This window comes from Anomaloglossus baeobatrachus, chromosome 2 (genome assembly GCF_048569485.1).
Source record: "Anomaloglossus baeobatrachus isolate aAnoBae1 chromosome 2, aAnoBae1.hap1, whole genome shotgun sequence".
NCBI lineage: Eukaryota > Metazoa > Chordata > Amphibia > Anura > Aromobatidae > Anomaloglossus > Anomaloglossus baeobatrachus.
The window spans coordinates 739,447,365-739,467,685 of NC_134354.1; the positions used below are offsets into that span (position 1 = coordinate 739,447,365).

General features: G+C 51.9%; 1 protein-coding gene across 3 annotated transcripts in view; it reads right to left on the reverse strand.

Annotated features, from left to right (window-relative positions):
* The window catches only part of C2H11orf65 (chromosome 2 C11orf65 homolog), a 98,486-nt gene extending 90,817 nt beyond the window's left edge, over positions 1-7,669 (reverse strand). For all 3 annotated transcript variants that reach the window (XM_075334647.1, XM_075334648.1, XM_075334646.1), the window contains exon 1: positions 7,551-7,669. The gene's annotated coding sequence lies outside the window, so the exon portion shown is untranslated. The remainder of the gene's footprint in view (positions 1-7,550) is intronic.
* Positions 7,670-20,321: the final 12,652 nt, after the last annotated feature.

The window sequence follows — 20,321 nt, forward strand, 5'->3', positions numbered from 1 at the left end:
TAACTAGTGATGAGCGGGCACTGCCATGCTCGGGTGCTCAGTAGTTGTAACTAGTGATGAGCAAGCACTACCATGCTCGGGTGCTCAGTAGTTGTAACTAGTGATGAGCGGGCACTACCATGCTCGGGTGCTCAGTAGTTGTAACTAGTGATGAGCAAGCACTACCATGCTCGGGTGCTCAGTAGTTGTAACTAATGATGAGCGAGCACTACCATGCTCAGGTGCTCAGTACTCGTAACTAGTGATGAGCGGGCACTACCATGCTCAAGTGCTCAGTAGTCGTAACTAGTGATGAGCGAGCACTACCATGCTCAAGTGCTCAGTAGTCGTAACTAGTGGTGAGCGAGCACTACCATGCTCGGGTGTTCAGTAGTCGTAACTAGTTATGAGCAAGCACTACCATGCTCGGGTGTTCAGTACTCGTAACTAGTGATGAGCGAGCACTACCATGCTCAGGTGCTCAGTAGTCGTAACTAGTGATGAGCGAGCACTACCATGCTCGGGTGTTCAGTACTCGTAACTAGTGATGAGCGTGCACTACCATGCTCAGGTGCTCAGTACTTGTAACTAGTGATGAGCGAGCACTACCATGCTCGGGTGTTCAGTACTCGTAACTAGTGATGAGCGGGCACTACCATGCTCGGGTGCTCAGTAGTCGTAACTAGTGATGAGCGGGCACTACCATGCTCGGGTGCTCGGTACTCGTAACTAGTGATGAGCGGGCACTACCATGCTCGGGTGCTCAGTAGTCGTAACTAGTGATGAGCGAGCACTACCATACTCGGGTGCTCAGTAGTCGTAACTAGTGATGAGCGAGCACTACCATACTCGGGTGCTCAGTACTCGTAACTAGTGATGAGCGAGCACTACCATGCTCAGGTGCTCAGTACTTGTAACTAGTGATGAGCGGGCACTACCATGCTCGGGTGCTCAGTAGTCATAACTAGTGATGAGCGAGCACTACCATGTTCAGGTGCTCAGTACTTGTAACTAGTGATGAGCGGGCACTACCATGCTCGGGTGCTCAGTAGTCGTAACTAGTTATGAGCAAGCACTACCATGCTCGGGTACTCGTAACTAATGATGAGCGAGCACTACCATGCTCGGGTGCTCAGTAGTTGTAACTAGTGATGAGCGAGCACTACCATGCTCGGGTGCTCAGTAGTTGTAACTAGTGATGAGCGAGCACTACCATGCTCAGGTGCTCGTAACTAATGATGAGCGAGCACTACCATACTCGGGTGCTCAGTAGTTGTAACTAGTGATGAGCGAGCACTACCATGCTCGGGTGCTCGGTACTCGTAACTAGTGATGAGCGAGCACTACCATGCTCGGGTGCTCAGTAGTTGTAACTAGTGATGAGCGAGCACTACCATGCTCAGGTGCTCAGTACTTGTAACTAGTTATGAGCAAGCACTACCATGCTCGGGTACTCGTAACTAATGATGAGCGAGCACTACCATGCTCGGGTGCTCAGTAGTTGTAACTAGTGATGAGCGAGCACTACCATACTCGGGTGCTCAGTACTCGTAACTAGTGATGAGCGGGCACTACCATGCTCGGGTGCTCGGTACTCGTAACTAGTGATGAGCGAGCACTACCATGCTCGGGTGCTCAGTAGTTGTAACTAGTGATGAGCGAGCACTACCATGCTCAGGTGCTCAGTACTCGTAACTAGTGATGAGCGAGCACTACCATGCTCAGGTGCTCTGTACTTGTAACTAGTGATGAGCGGGCACTACCATGCTCGGGTGCTCAGTAGTCGTAACTAGTGATGAGCGAGCACTACCATGCTCAGGTGCTCAGTACTTGTAACTAGTGATGAGCGGGCACTACCATGCTCGGGTGCTCAGTAGTCGTAACTAGTGATGAGCGAGCACTACCATGCTCAGGTGCTCAGTACTTGTAACTAGTGATGAGCGAGCACTACCATGCTCGGGTGCTCGGTACTCGTAACTAGTGATGAGCGAGCACTACCATGCTCGGGTGCTCAGTAGTCGTAACTAGTGATGAGCGAGCACTACCATGCTCGAGTGTTCAGTACTCGTAACTAGTGATGAGCGGGCACTACCATGCTCAGGTGCTCAGTACTTGTAACTAGTGATGAGCGGGCACTACCATGCTCGGGTGCTCGGTACTCGTAACTAGTGATGAGCGAGCACTACCATGCTCGGGTGCTCAGTAGTCGTAACTAGTGATGAGCGAGCACTACCATGCTCGGGTGCTCAGTAGTCGTAACTAGTGATGAGCGAGCACTACCATGCTCAGGTGCTCAGTACTTGTAACTAGTGATGAGCGGGCACTACCATGCTCGGGTGCTCAGTAGTCGTAACTAGTGATGAGCGAGCACTACCATTCTCGGGTGCTCAGTACTCGTAACTAGTGATGAGTGAGCACTACCATGCCCGGGTGCTCAGTACTCGTAACTAGTGATGAGTGAGCACTACCATGCCCGGGTGCTCAGTACTCGTAACTAGTGATGAGTGAGCACTACCATGCCCGGGTGCTCAGTACTCGTAACTAGTGATGAGCGAGCACTACCATGCTCAGGTGCTCAGTACTTGTAACTAGTGATGAGCGGGCACTACCATGCTCGGGTGCTCAGTAGTCGTAACTAGTTATGAGCGAGCACTACCATGCTCAGGTGCTCAGTACTTGTAACTAGTGATGAGTGGGCACTACCATGCTCGGGTGCTCAGTACTTGTAACTAGTGATGAGCGAGCACTACCATGCTCGGGTGCTCAGTACTTGTAACTAGTGATGAGCGAGCACTACCATGCTCGGGTGCTCAGTACTTGTAACTAGTGATGAGGTAGCACTACCATGCTCGGGTGCTCAGTACTTGTAACTAGTGATGAGCAAGCACTACCATGCTCGGGTGCTCAGTACTTGTAACTAGTGATGAGCGAGCACTACCATGCTCGGGTGCTCAGTACTTGTAACTAGTGATGAGCAAGCACTACCATGCTCGGGTGCTCAGTAGTTGTAACTAGTGATGAGCGGGCACTACCATGCTCAGGTGCTCAGCACTGGTAACTAGTGATGAGCGGGCACTACCATGCTCAAGTGCTCAGTACTTGTAACTAGTGATGAGCAAGCACTACCATGCTCGGGTGCTCAGTAGTTGTAACTAGTGATGAGCGGGCACTACCATGCTCAGGTGCTCAGCACTGGTAACTAGTGATGAGCGAGCACTACCATGCTCGGGTGCTCAGTAGTTGTAACTAGTGATGAGCGAGCACTACCATGCTCGAGTGCTCAGTACTTGTAACTAGTGATGAGCGGGCACTACCATGCTCGGGTGCTCAGTACTTGTAACTAGTGATGAGGTAGCACTACCATACTCGGGTGCTCAGTAGTTGTAACTAGTGATGAGCGGGCACTACCATGCTCGGGTGCTCAGTAGTTGTAACTAGTGATGAGCGAGTACTACCATGCTCGGGTGCTCAGTACTTGTAACTAGTGATGAGGTAGCACTACCATGCTCGAGTGCTCAGTACTTGTAACTAGTGATGAGCGGGCACTACCATGCTCGGGTGCTCAGTACTTGTAACTAGTGATGAGGTAGCACTACCATGCTCGGGTGCTCAGTACTTGTAACTAGTGATGAGGTAGCACTACCATGCTCAGGTGCTCAGTACTTGTAACTAGTGATGAGGTAGCACTACCATGCTCGGGTGCTCAGTAGTTGTAACTAGTGATGAGCGAGCACTACCATGCTCGGGTGCTCAGTAGTTGTAACTAGTGATGAGTGGGCACTACCATGCTCGGGTGCTCAGTAGTTGTAACTAGTGATGAGCGGGCACTACCATGCTCGGGTGCTCAGTAGTTGTAACTAGTGATGAGCGGGCACTACCATGCTCGGGTGCTCAGTACTTGTAACTAGTGATGAGCGGGCACTACCATGCTCGGGTGCTCAGTACTTGTAACTAGTGATGAGCGAGCACTACCATGCTCGGGTGCTCAGTACTTGTAACTAGTGATGAGCGGGCACTACCATGCTCGGGTGCTCGGTACTCGTAACTAGTGATGAGGTAGCACTACCATGCTCGGGTGCTCAGTACTTGTAACTAGTGATGAGCGGGCACTACCATGCTCGGGTGCTCAGTACTTGTAACTAGTGATGAGCGGGCACTACCATGCTCGGGTGTTCAGTACTCGTAACTAGTGATGAGGTAGCACTACCATGCTCGGGTGCTCAGTACTTGTAACTAGTGATGAGCGGGCACTACCATGCTCGGGTGCTCGGTACTCGTAACTAGTGATGAGGTAGCACTACCATGCTAGGGTGCTCAGTAGTTGTAACTAGTGATGAGTGGGCACTACCATGCTCGGGTGCTCAGTAGTTGTAACTAGTGATGAGCGGGCACTACCATGCTCGGGTGCTCAGTAGTTGTAACTAGTGATGAGCGAGCACTACCATGCTCAGGTGCTCAGTACTTGTAACTAGTGATGAGCGAGCACTACCATGCTCGGGTGCTCAGTACTTGTAACTAGTGATGAGCGGGCACTACCATGCTCGGGTGCTCAGTACTTGTAACTAGTGATGAGCGAGCACTACCATGCTCGGGTGCTCAGTACTTGTAACTAGTGATGAGCGGGCACTACCATGCTCGGGTGTTCAGTACTCGTAACTAGTGATGAGGTAGCACTACCATGCTCGGGTGCTCAGTACTTGTAACTAGTGATGAGCGGGCACTACCATGCTCGGGTGCTCGGTACTCGTAACTAGTGATGAGGTAGCACTACCATGCTCGGGTGCTCAGTACTTGTAACTAGTGATGAGCGGGCACTACCATGCTCGGGTGCTCAGTACTTGTAACTAGTGATGAGCGGGCACTACCATGCTCGGGTGTTCAGTACTCGTAACTAGTGATGAGGTAGCACTACCATGCTCGGGTGCTCAGTACTTGTAACTAGTGATGAGCGGGCACTACCATGCTCGGGTGCTCGGTACTCGTAACTAGTGATGAGGTAGCACTACCATGCTAGGGTGCTCAGTAGTTGTAACTAGTGATGAGTGGGCACTACCATGCTCGGGTGCTCAGTAGTTGTAACTAGTGATGAGCGGGCACTACCATGCTCGGGTGCTCAGTACTCGTAACTAGTGATGAGGTAGCACTACCATGCTCGGGTGCTCAGTAGTTGTAACTAGTGATGAGTGGGCACTACCATGCTCGGGTGCTCAGTACTCGTAACTAGTGATGAGCGGGCACTACCATGCTCGGGTGCTCAGTAGTTGTAACTAGTGATGAGCGGGCACTACCATGCTCAGGTGCTCAGTACTTGTAACTAGTGATGAGCGAGCACTACCATGCTCGGGTGCTCAGTAGTTGTAACTAGTGATGAGCTCGCTCACCACTAGTCAGTATATATGGTAGGTAATGCTGCAGATATATACAATGAATGCCCAGCACAGATGTGATGGGAAGAGAGCTCGATACCTGCACCTCACGGTGTACGGTGCTCTGTGTATACAGACTTTTGTATTTTCTACTCAAATCCTTTCCTGCATTTTCTAGATACATTTTTTTAGGCTAAGTTCAGGCGGGCGCTGATCTTTGTGGACTGGCCACGTCGGCAGCTCCGGGTGCTCGTCCACATACCAGATGGATGCAGGTGGCACCTATTATTTCCATGCATAATTCGCAACAATGCCGCTGGTCTGAACTGTCAGTTATCAGGAGCGTGCCTAGCCCAGGCGAGCAAGAAGCTGGGAGGCAAGAGAACAGTGGAGACCGTACATGGCGAATGGTAGACGTGGTAGAAGTCCCCTGTTTGAGCAATCATTGGGGTTCTGAGAGGTCGGACCACCAGTCGTCAGGTGTGGGCATATGAAGCGCACCACAAGAGGAGGATGCCAGCTGTGTTATACTGCCAGCATCGGCTCGTACCAGCACTCTGTTATCCTTAAAATGCCAATGTCGATATCTGACGCCTGCACTTAAAGGAGTTGTCCAAGTTTATCACGAAAGTGTCTGCTATTACTCTATGTGACTGCGGACTAGTGAGCCCTCACCTTGCCTGCAGCGTGTTTTGTCAGGATTCCTCGCTGTTGGTGGTGAGACCGGGCAGTCATGTGACCACAAGCATGCAATATAAAGACTACCAGACACATTCAGACTAGACGTGCGCAGCCTTGCTAAGCACAAGCTGGTACTCCATAGGCGGCAGTATATATGAAATTGGCGATCAGATATTCAGTCAGTGTGCTTTACACGCTGTGATATCGGTACCAATTTCGCTAGCGAGCGTACCCGCCCCCGTCGGTTGAGCGACACAAGCAAATCGCTGCCCGTGGTGCACAACATCGCGTACACCCGTCACACGGACTTACCTTCCTTGCAACGTCGCTGTGGGCGGCGATCCGCCTCCATTCTAAGGGGGCGGTTTGTTCGGCGTCATAGTGACGTCACTAAGCGGCCGCCCAATAGCAGAGGAGGGGCGGAGATGAGCGGCCGGAACATCCCACCCACCTCCTTCCTTCCTCATTGCCGGTGGATGCAGGTACGGCGAGTTTCCTCGTTGCTGCGGTGTCACACACAGCGATGTGTGCTGCCGCAGGAACGACAAACAACCTCGCTACTCACCTGTCAACGATTTTTAGTGTTGGAGCGACCTCTCCAAAACCAACGATTTTTACCGCTTTTGCGATCGTTTTAGGTCGCTCAGAGGTGTCACACGCTGTGATGTCACTAACGGCGCCGGATGTGCATCACAAACACCGTGACCCTGACGATATATCGTTAGCGATGTCGCAGCGTGTAAATGGCCCTGAAGGGGACTAAAAATAAAGTAAAAAAAAATAATTTTAAATATTAAATAAATAAATAAAAAAAAAAAAAAAACATGAAAAAAAAAAAAATCGATTTACACCCTTTTTTATTTTGAAAACTACAATGGAAGGAAAAAAAAAATCGGCTGCATTATGAAGGAATTAAATAATGACATCCTATAAAAGGGGTACAAGCTCTGGGCACCCAGGATCTGTGGCGTCCATGAACAGCGGCGCCCAAGATCAACGTCGTCCAGGATCAGCGTCACCCAGGATCAGTGGTGCCCAGCATCAGCGTCGCCCAGGATCAGCGGTGCCCAGGATCAGCGTCACCCAGGATCAGCGGTGCCCAGGATCAGCGGTGCCCAGGATCGGTGGTGCCCAGGATCGGTGGTGCCCAGGATCAGCGTCGTCCAGGATCAGCGTCACCCAGGATCGGTGGTACCCAGGATCAGCGTAGCCCAGGATCAGCGTAGCCCAGGATCAGCGTAGCCCAGGATCAGCGTAGCCCAGGATCAGCGTCACCCAGGATCGGTGGTACCCAGGATCAGCGTAGCCCAGGATCAGCGTAGCCCAGGATCAGCGTAGCCCAGGATCGGTGGTGCCCAGGATGGGTGGTGCCCAGGATCGGTGGTGCCCAGGATCGGTGGTGCCCAGGATCGGTGGTGCCCAGGATCAGCGTCGCCCAGGATCAGCGTCACAAGTAACAGCGGCGACCAGGATCAGCAGTGCCAGACTCACTGCAGACTACTAGCCCTTAACAAGTGATCTTACCCTTCCCGGGCCCCTCCGGCAGCCCCTCAGCTGTGATTACCGCGCAGACGCTGCCTGGGTCTCGTTCAGACACACATTTGCAGCTCTAACTTTTCCAGACGTCTCAAACCTGCAGCGTCTCGTCGTTATGGCAACAGATCACCAACCGGAAGTGATGTCACGTGAAACTTCAGTAACCTGGCTGCACTAGCGCTGGTCATCCAGTAGATGGCGCTGAAGAGTCATTATGACTCCCGGCTCCTTCAGGCTTGTACGGCCAGTCACATAGCTGCCGCCACAAACGGCAAAGGCCAAAGACTGCATTAGGATGTGCAGTGCTGGCTTATATAAAAGAGCACAAGTCACAGAAAATAATAATCAAAACCGTGAGAAAGCAGTAGTGTCTTATGTTGCCCATAGCAACAGTGGTGTAACTTGAAGCTCATGGGCTCTAATGCAAAAGCTGCAACGCGGGCCACAATTATTGCAAGTCTTCAATAGCATTGGTCTTTCTATATAGGCCTAAAGGAATTTTGGGGCCCCCTCAGCTGTAGGGCCCGGGTGCGATTGTAACCTTTGCACCTATTGTGGTTAAACCCCTGCATAGCAATCAATAAGGACTTTCTTAGGCCTCTTTCACACGTCCATGTCTCCGGCTAATTATTTCATGGCTGTTAAAGTCGTCCGATTCTGCGTTATGTTAGAGAATTACATTTTAGGAAATGCTTATGATTAGCAACGAAAGATGTAAAATCTATCACTAATGACTAATTCTGGATTGCATCTGCCATTTTCAGCAATTTTTTACAGTTTTCAAGACTATATTCTACAGGCTCGACAAATCGCATTATCGCTACATGACTGACTCCTGGACGCTACAGTTAATTAGATCTGCTTCTGGTGTGCGGGAATTTAATTAATTGAGTTTATTCCAGTATGTGTGATGGTTACTAAAAAGGAGTCCGAAGGTGACCGACTCTTTATAGAGACTTGCAGCCCCCAGCAGTGTAAGGCTATGTGTCCACGGGAGAGTGTAGCTGCGGATTTTTCTGCATCAAAATCCGCGGCTTTCCTGCAAAATCCGCACCTTTTCAAAGGTGCGGATTTACCGCGGATTTTTTTTTTTCCCAATTTTAAAGCCAAAATCCGGATGAAAATCCGCAACAATAATTGACATGTTGCAGATTTTTCCGGATCAAAATCCGCACCAAATCCGCTGCGGAAAAATCCGCAGCATGGGCACAGCATTTCCAAAATGCCATAGAAATGGCTGGGAAGTGCCACTGCTGCAGATTTTTGGGAAATCCACGGCTTTTCCGCAAGAAATCCGCGTCAAAATCCGCGCATTTTCCGCAGCGTGGACACATAGCCTAACAGTGTCGTACATGGGATGAAAGTGTGAACTGTGACGAAAAAATGTAGGTGGCTTTTCCAGTACTTTACACCTTGTACCAAGGAAGTCGATGCAATCCATGTGCTTCCCCAGTTTAAAGGATATGGACACTTTTGGGTTCCTTTTTTTCTCAGGTTTTTAGTCTCATGGTCAATCTTCAGGACTGTACTGCTCCCCTGCCTCCTGGCTACATGCCTGCTGGGGAACAATGTGCTCCAGATTGAGGTTTGGATTCTTTAAAGAGAATTTTTCTAGTGATTTTCTAGTACAATACTAATGTTATCTTTAAATAGGGCTAAAGCTGGTGTCACACACAGCGACAACGACAACGACGTCGCTGCTACGTCACCATTTTCTGTGACGTTGCAGCGATGTCCCGTCGCTGTCGCTGTGTGTGACATCCAGCAACGACCTGGCCCCTGCTGTGAGGTCGCCGGTCGTTGCTGAATGTCCAGCTTTATTTTTTGGTCGTCACTCTCCTGCTGTGACACACACATCGCTGTGTGTGACAGCGAGAGAGCGACGAAATGAAGCGAGCAGAGGGAGCAGGAGCCGGCGTCTGGCAGCTGCGGTAAGCTGTAACCAGCGTAAACATCGGGTAACCAAGGGAAGACCTTTCCCTGGTTACCCGATGTTTACGCTGGTTACCAGCCTCCGCTCTTGCTGCCAGTGCCGGCTCCTGCACTGTGACATGTGGCTGCAGTACACATCGGGTAATTAACCCGATGTATACTGTAGCAAGGAGCCAGCGCTAAGCAGTGCGCGCGGCTCCCTGCACTGTGACATGTAGCTGCAGCACACATCGGGTTAATTAACCCGATGTGTACTGTACCTAGGAGAGCAAGGAGCCAGCGCTAAGCAGTGTGCGCGGCTCCCTGCTCTCTGCACATGTAGCTGCATTACACATCGGGTTAATTAACCCGATGTGTACTGTAGCTAGGAGAGCAAGGAGCCAGCGCTCAGTGTGCGCGGCTCCCTGCACACACAGCTACGCGGTGTGCGCTGGTAACTAATGTAAACATCGGGTAACCGAAAATGGTGACGTAACAGCGACGTCGTTGTCGCTGTCGCTTAGTGTGAACCCAGCTTTAAGAACACCTTCAGAATCAGTAAGTTTTATTGCTCTATGTTATCCTGTTATCTTGTTGTAAGCTCCATAGAATTCAGTGTGTAGTAACCAGCCAAGCACATGTAAATATAAACTGCATATGCACCGCTCCCCCTCCCACCTCTTAGTAAAAGTAAAACTGAGCTGAATTTGCACTTCTGCCCCCACCCATACTCCCTCCCAAATCTCAGCAGGGAAAGTGAATACACTGGGAGGTTGCTGGGGAGTAATGAATAAGCAAATTGTATTTGCATTACACTTGACCATCATGCAGGTGACACTGATTTCTGAATTGCTTATATCAAGATAACAGGATGAGGTAGAGCAATAAAACTTACTGATCCTGAAAGGTCTCCTTAAGCTCTATTTAATGATAACATTAGCATTGTACTACAAATTCACCTGACAAACTCCCTTTCAATGGATGTATTTTTGATTAAAACTAATTTTTGCAGTTGGGTTTCATTAAAATTTTTGCACTGTTTGGCTTTTAGGCCACATGCACGCATGGAGTTTTTAAGTATACAAAAACCAGGAGTGGAACAATCAGCTGAAAAGTATAATGGAAACACGGGTATCACTTCTGCATTTTTTTACCCACTTCAGGTTTTGGCTTACAAATACTGAGGTAAAAAACTCACCAAATGCTGAACGTGTGAACGTAGGCTAGATGCTGCAGAATGAGTTAACTGAGAATCCTTTAGGGAGTTCATTCTAAACTGCAGGTCAAGGCCCGGCGCCCCCGCACACTCCCACTCTCAAGCCTTGGCGGGGCGCCATTCTCCTCACCTGCCCAGTTCGCCCATGCGCCCCCTTCCTGCCCCGGGGCCTGCTGCAGCCTCATCCTGCTTCCAGGTCACACCATGCCCTCTTTCTTAAAGGGCCGGCATCCTATTACCCGGAAGTGACCCTTGAGATCTACAATCACCCTGAAGGTATTTAAGGCACTCCCCCAAAAGGGGTGGTGCCTAAGCAACATTGCCTCTCCATCATGCATTGCTAGTTCTCAGGTCCCATACCTGTTACTGAGTCTAGTCCTGCTGTGTCACGTGTCCTAGTACCAGTTACCTGTACCCACTAGTCTGTGTCTCTTTCCTGAGCCTTCTGCTATCACCACCTCCGTGCTGCCACATCTGAGTTACCACCTCCGTGCTGCCACGTCTAAGTTACCACCTGTACTGGACTTCTGAGACTCTCCTGTCTGTAAGAGCCAAAACCACTTGTCCTGGCAGTCGTGCATTTAGGCTCCCTGGGGCTGCGCCTGACAGTCCCTGTATAGGGGTTAGCTCGAGGTTAGCTCCTCCAGGGGAGTCCGGTGTACGGTCCAGTGGGTCCACTCCCGGACGCTCGCTACTCCTCAGCGACCATAACATGAACTTTGTAACTCTTTTAGTTATCTTTTTCAAAGCTGCTCTCAGCTGATTTATAAGTTATGACAACAGGCCACTTCAAAATTGAGCTAAACTTTGATGTGGTCATAAATATCAATAAACTGGTTCTGACTGGTAGATTTTAACTTTTTTTGTCTTTCTTTTTGCTGAGCTGCCTTCAGCTTACTTATGTAACCCACGACACAAGTACCACTGTCTACAGTGATGTAGGCTGTATGGTTGGCCCCAGGCTCTCAGGCCATGTCTGGACTAACCACCAGTCTCCCCACCTAAATGTACAGCCTCGTAGGCACATAGGAGGCTGTATGTTTGGGTCAGGAGGCCGATAGTCAGTCAGTGGTCTGTATATCATCTGAACACAGCCTAAAATGTATGATATGGCTGAATTCCCACACTTCATAGTGCTAGGTATATTACGGCATTATTTATCAATGTCCTCATAGTCACGTCTACATCATTGGCACATGTATGTAAGTAAAGCTCTCCAAGACGGAAAATGTTTGTACTGTCACTCTTCCAAGTGTTCTGACTAAATGCCTCCATTGTCTCTGCAAACATCAATAAAACTAAAAACACCCCATAACTTGTCATCTGTAAAACGGCCTTATATGAGCTCTGCGTGGTACCGAAATACTCCACTAAACAGCCAAGCAAATACTCTAGTTTTATTAGTAATGGTGCCGATACAGCCTAGATGACGGTCAGCTGACAGCTCGCTCTCCGGACTCCCCCGCACACGGCATGGCATGGTACTGCAACCAGCTTATCTAACTGGTGGATAAAAGAATCAGGTGTTGGTGTCGCGGGCGGGGAGGGCGCTGCGCTCACCACGCTCGGGTCCGGCGCTGCTGCTTGCTTGCTGCTCGGTGGCTCGAGCGGTGGGCCGGATCCGGGGACTCAAGCGGCGCTCCTCGCCCGTGAGTGAAAGGGGATAGTTTTTGAGGTTTGGGATGTCGGTCCGTGACGCCACCCACGGTTTGTGGTGAGGTTTGGGACAGCACCGCTGCTCTGGACGGGGATCCCGGGAGCGATGACAGGGAGCAGCCGAGATGTTTCTCTCCCCTCCGTGGGTAGGGGGGTTGGTGGTCCCGGGGCCCGGTGAGGTGACGGGGAAGTGGATGTGCAGGGACGGTGAGGTGCAGGGTCGTGGGGGCAGCGCAGTGCCAGACGGCACGATGGTACTCACTCAGCCAATAACATACACGGAGTCTCTGGTAAAACAAACGGCTGGATGGACGAGTCCCACAGACGGCTGCGGTGGTCACTCCCGGTAGGTTGGCGGTGACTGCCTTTCCTTGCACCTGTAGTGTTTTCGGTCCCGATAGCTTCCCACCGGTAACCTGCTCCCCAGCTTGGATAGGCGCCGGAGGAGCTCCTTTTGCCCGCAGGCTCTGACCCTGGGAATTGTAGCTTTGGCGGTGACTGTATTTCCCTTCTCTGGTTGAGCGGTTGCCTTCAATCGGGTCTTTGTTGCTGGGAAACCCCGGAGGTTCCCGTCGCTAACGGATTTGACCGGTTTAACGGCGACTCCAAGCCTGGTCGGGGTCCGTAGGCCCTGCCGAATGGTGCTGGATTCTCTTCGCTCCCCGGTTCCGTACCGGCGGGCCACCGCCCGACCCCAGTCCTACGGTTCCGCGTCGATCGGCCTCTCCTGCAGACGGTCACCATCGTCTGCTAACCTTGCTCTTAGGTGCCCGGGCCACGTACCCGGACACGGTCAGTCTGCTCCACTACCACTTCACTCCTCTCCTTTCACTTTCCCTCACTCCACTGTTCTCTCTCCAACTCTAAACTGAACTGACTTCCTTTCCCGCCTCCAGGACTGTGAACTCCTCAGTGGGTGGGGCCAACCACCTGGCTCCACCCCACCTGGTGTGGACATCAGCCCCTGGAGGGAGGCAACAAGGATTTGTGTGTGACTGATGTGCCTAACTAGGGGTGTGGGGTGTGTTGTTGCAGTACCTGTGACGTCCTGGCTTGTCCAGGGCGCCACATTCCCCCTTGGTTAAATGCAGACCGTCCGCGGGCTGCCCGTCCACCACCGGTTTTATTTTTTTGTTAACTGCAAGAAAATAGAAAAACATATAAAACATCAAAACACAAGCATTCTTCATAAAACTTCCCTTAACGGGAGGCACTTCCTTTAACTTTACTAACGGTAAATTTTTATTAACGGTTACGGCTTCCGCTCTCCCCCCCGCCCAAACAACCTGGCCCTGATGCTGCCCCTAAGAAATGGGCAGCACCCCTTGCCCCAGTCCATCACCAGGCTGCCCGAGCGGGTACGGTCTCTTTCAGGGGACCCACGTCCATGGGGAACCCCTGAACCCCCGGAGGATCGCCACCGGTTACGGTAGTGGCGGGCCTGGGCCATCCCTTCCCTCCAGGCCCATCCTCCAAAACAGCCTCTCCGGAGGCGGTTACGGATTTTGCCAACAATTATTTACATGCCACAAGTTTGTGGTTGCCCTGCAAGTTCTCGGGCGTGTCCGTAAGCAGTTCCTTATGCACGGTGCAAAGGGTCCCTTCAGGGACAACTTACCGGCAACGGCCGGGTCAATCACGGATGCTAATCAGGTAACAGTTCGGTTGATTCATTTTCATTTACTCGGTTAACGGCACTAATGGTCCCAATGGGGGACAACTGCTGCCATGGTGGACCGCTGACTCACTTCAGGTCCACGGTATCGGCCGGAGGAGGGGGCTGGGCTGGTACTTGCGCCTCTTGACTGCGCCTCAGCTTAGCGTCCAGGGCAAACCAACCCCTCTCCTCGCAATGTCGGGTGTACTGGACCAAATCCCCCGGCATTAGGTTACGGCCCGGGTGGTCCTCCGGTTGGTGGGCATTAACGTCCCTTCAGGCTATAAAAACTTCGGCCTCCAGGCCCGGCTCGTATATGAACCCGTATCCCCGACGGACATCAAATCTCCTCACTTGCCCCTCATGGATCGGGCCCCGCACACGGAAGGTGGCTCTGCAGAGGCTTTCTTTCTCTTGAATGGTGCGGGCTATCAATTCAGCTTTCCGCCTCTCCCTCTCCGCAATTTCTCGGCCCAGCGGGGTCTGTTCCCTGTCCCAGTAAGGGGCCACTGCTTGCCCCTGCGCACGGGTCGGGCCCCGTGAGACTTCCACCATGCTGCCCATCACTGGCGCCTTCTGTGGAAGGTCACGCGGTGTCATGGCCTGGGGCGCTGCCTCGCACCAACGACCCGGCGCAGCCTCAGCCGAGGTGTGGGGGATGGGTACAGGGTTCCTCTCCCGCTTGACCTCCGCCTCCTCCGGTACGGAACGGGCCGCCGGTGCCGGAACGGGATCAGGCACGGTCACCACCGGTGTCTCCGGCACATCTTCATCGGCGGGCAGGGTCCTCGGCAGCTTCCACGGTAGCGGTTCAGGGCGGCTACGGGTCTCAGCTGCAGGTCGGTCGGGCAGGGTACCGCTACCGGTTGTTCGGGTAGCGGGCCTAGTGGCGGGGCGGCAGCAACTAACACGGGTAGCGGGGGAGGCAGCAGGGTGAGCGGGCGCAGGCCGGGCCCCTCAGCCGCAGCGGCCGATCCCTTCAGACTACAGGGGCGTGGGTCGCTTACCCGCTCCTCCAAATCTTCCTCCACCTCGCGTCTCCGTATAGCCGCCACTACATCCGCCATGTCGGCCTCCCACTCCTCCAGGAGGAGCTGCACACAGACCTGCAGAAGGCTGCTCAACTGGGCGGTCCGGACTTCCACCCACGCTGCGGTACCAGGCGCGGGCGCAGGGACTACGGTGTTACCGGTTGGACGGTGCATGTTGGCAGCGGCGTCTTCCAGGAACCAAAGATGGCCGCAGAGTCCTGGAGTCTCTGCTTTTATAGCCACGGTTTACATGCGGCCGGACGCCATCCGCCCCCCTTGGTCTTTTCTCAGCACCTCCTCTTCAGGGGCGGGGCTTCGGCTTTCGCGCCTCCACTGCTCGGGAAGACGCTCGAGCGGGGAATTTTTCGTGCCCAAGATGGCGGCTTCTGAAATTTTTCGGCCGGACACCTCCGGCGGGACACAAGGCGCACTTCTACCAGGCGGTAGAACGGTAAAATCCTGTTCGTGACGCCAAGTTGTCGCGGGCGGGGAGGGCGCTGCGCTCACCACACTCGGGTCCGGCGCTGCTTGCTTGCTGCTCGGTGGCTCAAGCGGTGGGCTGGATCCGGGGACTCGAGCGGCGCTCCTCGCCCGTGGGTGAAAGGGGATAGTTTTTGGGGTTTGGGATGTCGGTCCGTGACGCCACCCACGGTTTGTGGTGAGGTTTGGGACACCACCGCTGCTCTGGACGGGGATCCCGGGAGCGATGACAGGGAGCAGCCGAAATGTTTCTCTCCCCTCCGTGGGTAGGGGGGTTGGTGGTCCCGGGGCCCGGTGAGGTGACGGGGAAGTGGATGTGCAGGGACGGTGAGGTGCAGGGTCGCAGGGGCAGCGCAGTGCCAGACGGCACGATGGTACTCACTCAGCCAATAACGTACACGGAATCTCTGGTAAAACAAACGGCTGGATGGACGAGTCCCACAGACGGCTGCGGTGGTCACTCCTGGTAGGTTGGCGGTGACTGCCTTTGCCTGCACCTGTAGTGTTTTCGGTCCCGATGGCTTCCCACCGGTAACCTGCTCCCCAGCTTGGATAGGCGCCGGAGGAGCTCCTTTTGCCCGCAGGCTCTGGCCCTGGGAATTGTAGCCTTGGCGGTGACTGTATTTCCCTTCTCTGGTTGAGCGGTTGCCTTCAATCGGGTCTTTGTTGCTGGGAAACCCCGGAGGTTCCCGTCGCTAACGGATTTGACCGGTTTAACGGCGACTCCAAGCCTGGTCGGGGTCCGTAGGCCCTGCCGAATGGTGCTGGCTTCTCTTCGCTCCCCGGACAATCCAGGACGCCACATTGGCATTAGGCTGTGTGCCCACGATGCGTTTTTTCTTGCAGATTTTAGTCAATACTGCAGAGTCTATGAGAATCCTGGCTTCCTGTGCACGTTGCAGATTTTTTCCTTGCAGATTTTGGTGCGGAAAAAAGAAGCAGCATGTCAATTTTTTCAGTGTTTTTTCCTGCGTCTGATATAATCCCCTGCAGGGCTCATGCTTGATCACTACAGTGTATTATATGTCAGTGCTGCACTCGCAGCACTGACACTTTGGCTCACACACACCATACTTCCGGCATGGTGTGTGAGGCTTTCCATAGCTCAGTAACCCGGGGTCATCATTGTAATGACCCAGGATTGCCATGGCAGTGATCGGGCCTCTTTGATCGCATTAAATCGCCAGGGAGAGATAAGCGATTACTCTCCGGACCTCCTGAATGCTGCGATTGCATTGAGCACAGCATTCGGGAGGTTAAACTACCAGAAGTGGCGTGGGCACCGCTCCTGGTAGTGAGAGCCAGGTCCTGGCTGTAACATCTGCAGGTGGTCCAGACACGATCGCTGGGGTACAGTGCCTGAGACGCCGCAATCGTCAAGACTAAACAAATGAATGGAAAAACGCCAGAAAAAAAAGCTTAAAAAAACAAGCGAAAATGCGATAAAAAGCAAGTGTTTTTTTTCTGCTGGTTTTTCCTGCCAAAACATTCAGTTTTGTGTGCAGAAAATGTACACATAAATCTGCTACATGGTAGTTGTCAGGGAAAAGTTAGGATGTCCTGTGTAACAGACCCCTAATTCATGAGCCTTTGTAGGTTCACCACAGTCCAATTCCTGTATCTTGCGGTTCTGGTTCCATTTGTTGCCGGCCCACTGCTCTCCATTCCCTCTGCTTTTATCCCTCTGCTGTGACAGGGCGTGTGACGGAGAGGGCAGGGACAGCAGACCAGATAACAATCCAACAAACTTTACTGTCACTTGGAGAATATTCCACCAAACAGATATAATGAACAATCCCTGTTAGCGCCTAGCACAAGGATTGCATGATTACACTGACCTCAGGAGGTTAGATTAGGGCTTTTTAGTTAGACTAATTAATAAAGCAATGTCTGCCTGGTAACGCGAGCGAGCCTTGGTAACCAATGGCTTTGCTGTGCGCCGATTTTTCAAACCTTATGATTGGTGGTTCAAGTTTTGAGCCGGATCTTTTTCCTATTAGGGCTCATGTGCACATTGTGTAATAGCATGCATTTATGCTGCGTATAGCACTGCAGTGTAAATGCATGCGTCCTGTGTCCCCTGCACAATCTATGAAGATTGTGCATGAGACGTGCGCATGATGCTTTTATGAACGCAGCGATTTGGGTGCTAAAATTTTGACCCTAATCCGTGTGTTCATAAAATGAGCATGTTAATTATTCCGATTTTTCTCATGATTGTGTGGCGCCCCTGACCTGGTCAGGCACCACTGAGTACTGCACCCATGCTGGGGGCAGTCCAATACAGGTAATCCAGAAGGCTGACCGAGGTGTGGCTACACAGGCGCATAGTAATCAGGTATCACCCATGTACCTTTGGGAGGACTCCTGAGATCTTCCAGGAGGGCGCGTGCCTCCATGTCCACTTAAGGGGTGTGGTAGAGAGCCTGGTTGCTAGGCGGCGTAGGCAGACACAAAAGGGGAAAGAGAAAGAGGAGGAACAGACAGTCTGGAGCAGGGTGCTGAGGAGTGAGGAGCATGGAAGTGGAGCTCAGACAGGAGCAGATGTGCGGATCCCACGAGTGAGCCAGTTAGGCTAAGTTCACACTTCAGTTGTTTTCCATCAGTCACAATCCGTAGCCTTGAGGAATTACGGAATCCTGCAAAATATTTAGCAGGAATCCAGTATTTCCCCATAGACTTCTATTAGTGACGGATTGCGACTGATGACCCTGCGTTGCATCCACTGCGTCGCGGTCCGGCGTTTTTGACTGACCGCCGAGCGGGGAGCAACGCAGAATGTAACGTTTTTCGGGCCGTCAAAATAAACGCGCCCCGCAGGAATCCGTTGCCATCCGTCAAGCTTGTAATGTATGTCTATGGTGCTGGATTCCGTCGTAATCCGTCTTACGACGGAATCCAGCGCAGGATTCCGTCATGCTCTACTGAGCATGCCCAGCATGTTTGGCACACCCCCGGGCTGTCCCAAACACAAACGGATCATGACTGATCCGTCAAAAAACGGACGCATAACGGATGTAACGGACGCAACGGATCAGTTTTTTCACAGGATTCCTGTGAAAGGAATCCTGTAAAAAACACATCCGTTGCATCAGTTGACATCTTGAAAACAACTGATCCGTTGCTGACGGACCTGACGGATTTAAAACAACTGAAGTGTGAACTTAGCCTTAGTGAGTGCAGCTCAGGGAGAGCAGAAGCAGACTCTGGAGCTGTGGCAATCTAACAGCGCCCGCGCAGTGACTACTGACGGGGGAGATCGGTCACCTAGTAGTGCCACCCGAAATCCACCCAAGGCTAAAGAGAGAGCAAACTGGTGGCAGAGTAAGGGGACTGCTGGGGAGGTACCAGGCCCGCAAAGGGTAACAGGTCCCGGTGCAGAGATAGATTCATCTTTCTTCTGTTAAACCTGCCTGAGGGGGCATTTCAGACCCTCAAGACGACACCACAGAGTCCGCAGCCACGTAACAAAGAGAGGGCCCATAGTTCACAGGAGGCAAGCAGCCAGAGTGACCTGGTCCAGGCTACAAGCAAACGGGCCGAAACGAGGGGAGCAGCAACTTCCCTGGGTGACCCCTGTAGGGACTGCAAGTCGAGGTCATCAGAAACAACAGAAGGGCTAGAGAAGGCGAGTCAGTAGCCACCCTCACAAGTCAGCCTGAAGGACGCCTGGTTCATCCCAGCTACGCCTGGGTTACTCACCTTGCCACCTGATGTGAGTAAAACCCCTGAAAGACATTCTGCTTGTGTTTGAGTCATTCTGCGCCTTCCTTGTGGTGCCACACACCTACACAGGGCCCTGGGGCTTGCCTCACTCTCGGGAGGCCACTACAACTGACTGCACCCACCATCAGCCCCTTAATCTGCAGTGGCGGTCCCCACTGACCGCAACACCGAGAGTGGCGTCACGACAATTCCAATAGAAGATTCCCTACCTGTGACCAGACCATCCCGCCACGTGGAGTCCCTGAAGATAATGCACCAGCACAGACACAACACCTGTGGGGCTTCACAATTGTAGTCCATGTGCAATCCGTGTGTGATCCGTATGGGTCATTCCATGTCAAGTGGACCAGTGGTCCCCACTCGACCTTCTCCGATTTTGCTGAAAATTTATAAGGATGTACATGTATGTTTGAAAAGAGGTTCTGTAAATTTTTAGGGCCAGATCTCAAATACATTGGGCACTGTTGACCTTTCACTGGAGGTCCCACCAAGCCTGCAGCTTCAGCTAAGAGGATTTTGCAAACTTTGGCACATAGCCATTAGAGTTCTATACTGGCTATGATACTGAAATTTGGCATACTAGCTCAACTTTTGTTGCTAAACACGATAAAAGTATTACCGGCTATGACAAAACAATATTTCGGCCGCAATTTTGTGTCAAAGTAGCTTGTAAAACGTGTCGCATAAAATTTATGCCTAACTTTGCCCATATATAACTCAAGACCAAAAACCAATAGTAACTGGTGCTTTACCCTGTACACCAAACATCTACATGACTTTGCATTGCTGCAATATCACGGTCAAAGCATATGTATTTGTGGAAATATTCACACCCACATATGATGACAAACTTTAAAAAACCGAATTGTACCTATTTTTAGGTCAAATTTCTCAAAAAGGGTACCCCTAAAATATATTAATTCTGATATCATTAGAAAGAGCACATTTTTCTCTACAAGGATCATTGGGGTTTTTTTTGGAGTCTCTCAGTTTAGGAAAAGAAAAATGCCACTGAACATGGTGTTATTTATTAATACGCAATGAATGGTAACTGCACTATTCAAACCCTTGCGCTGGTCCAT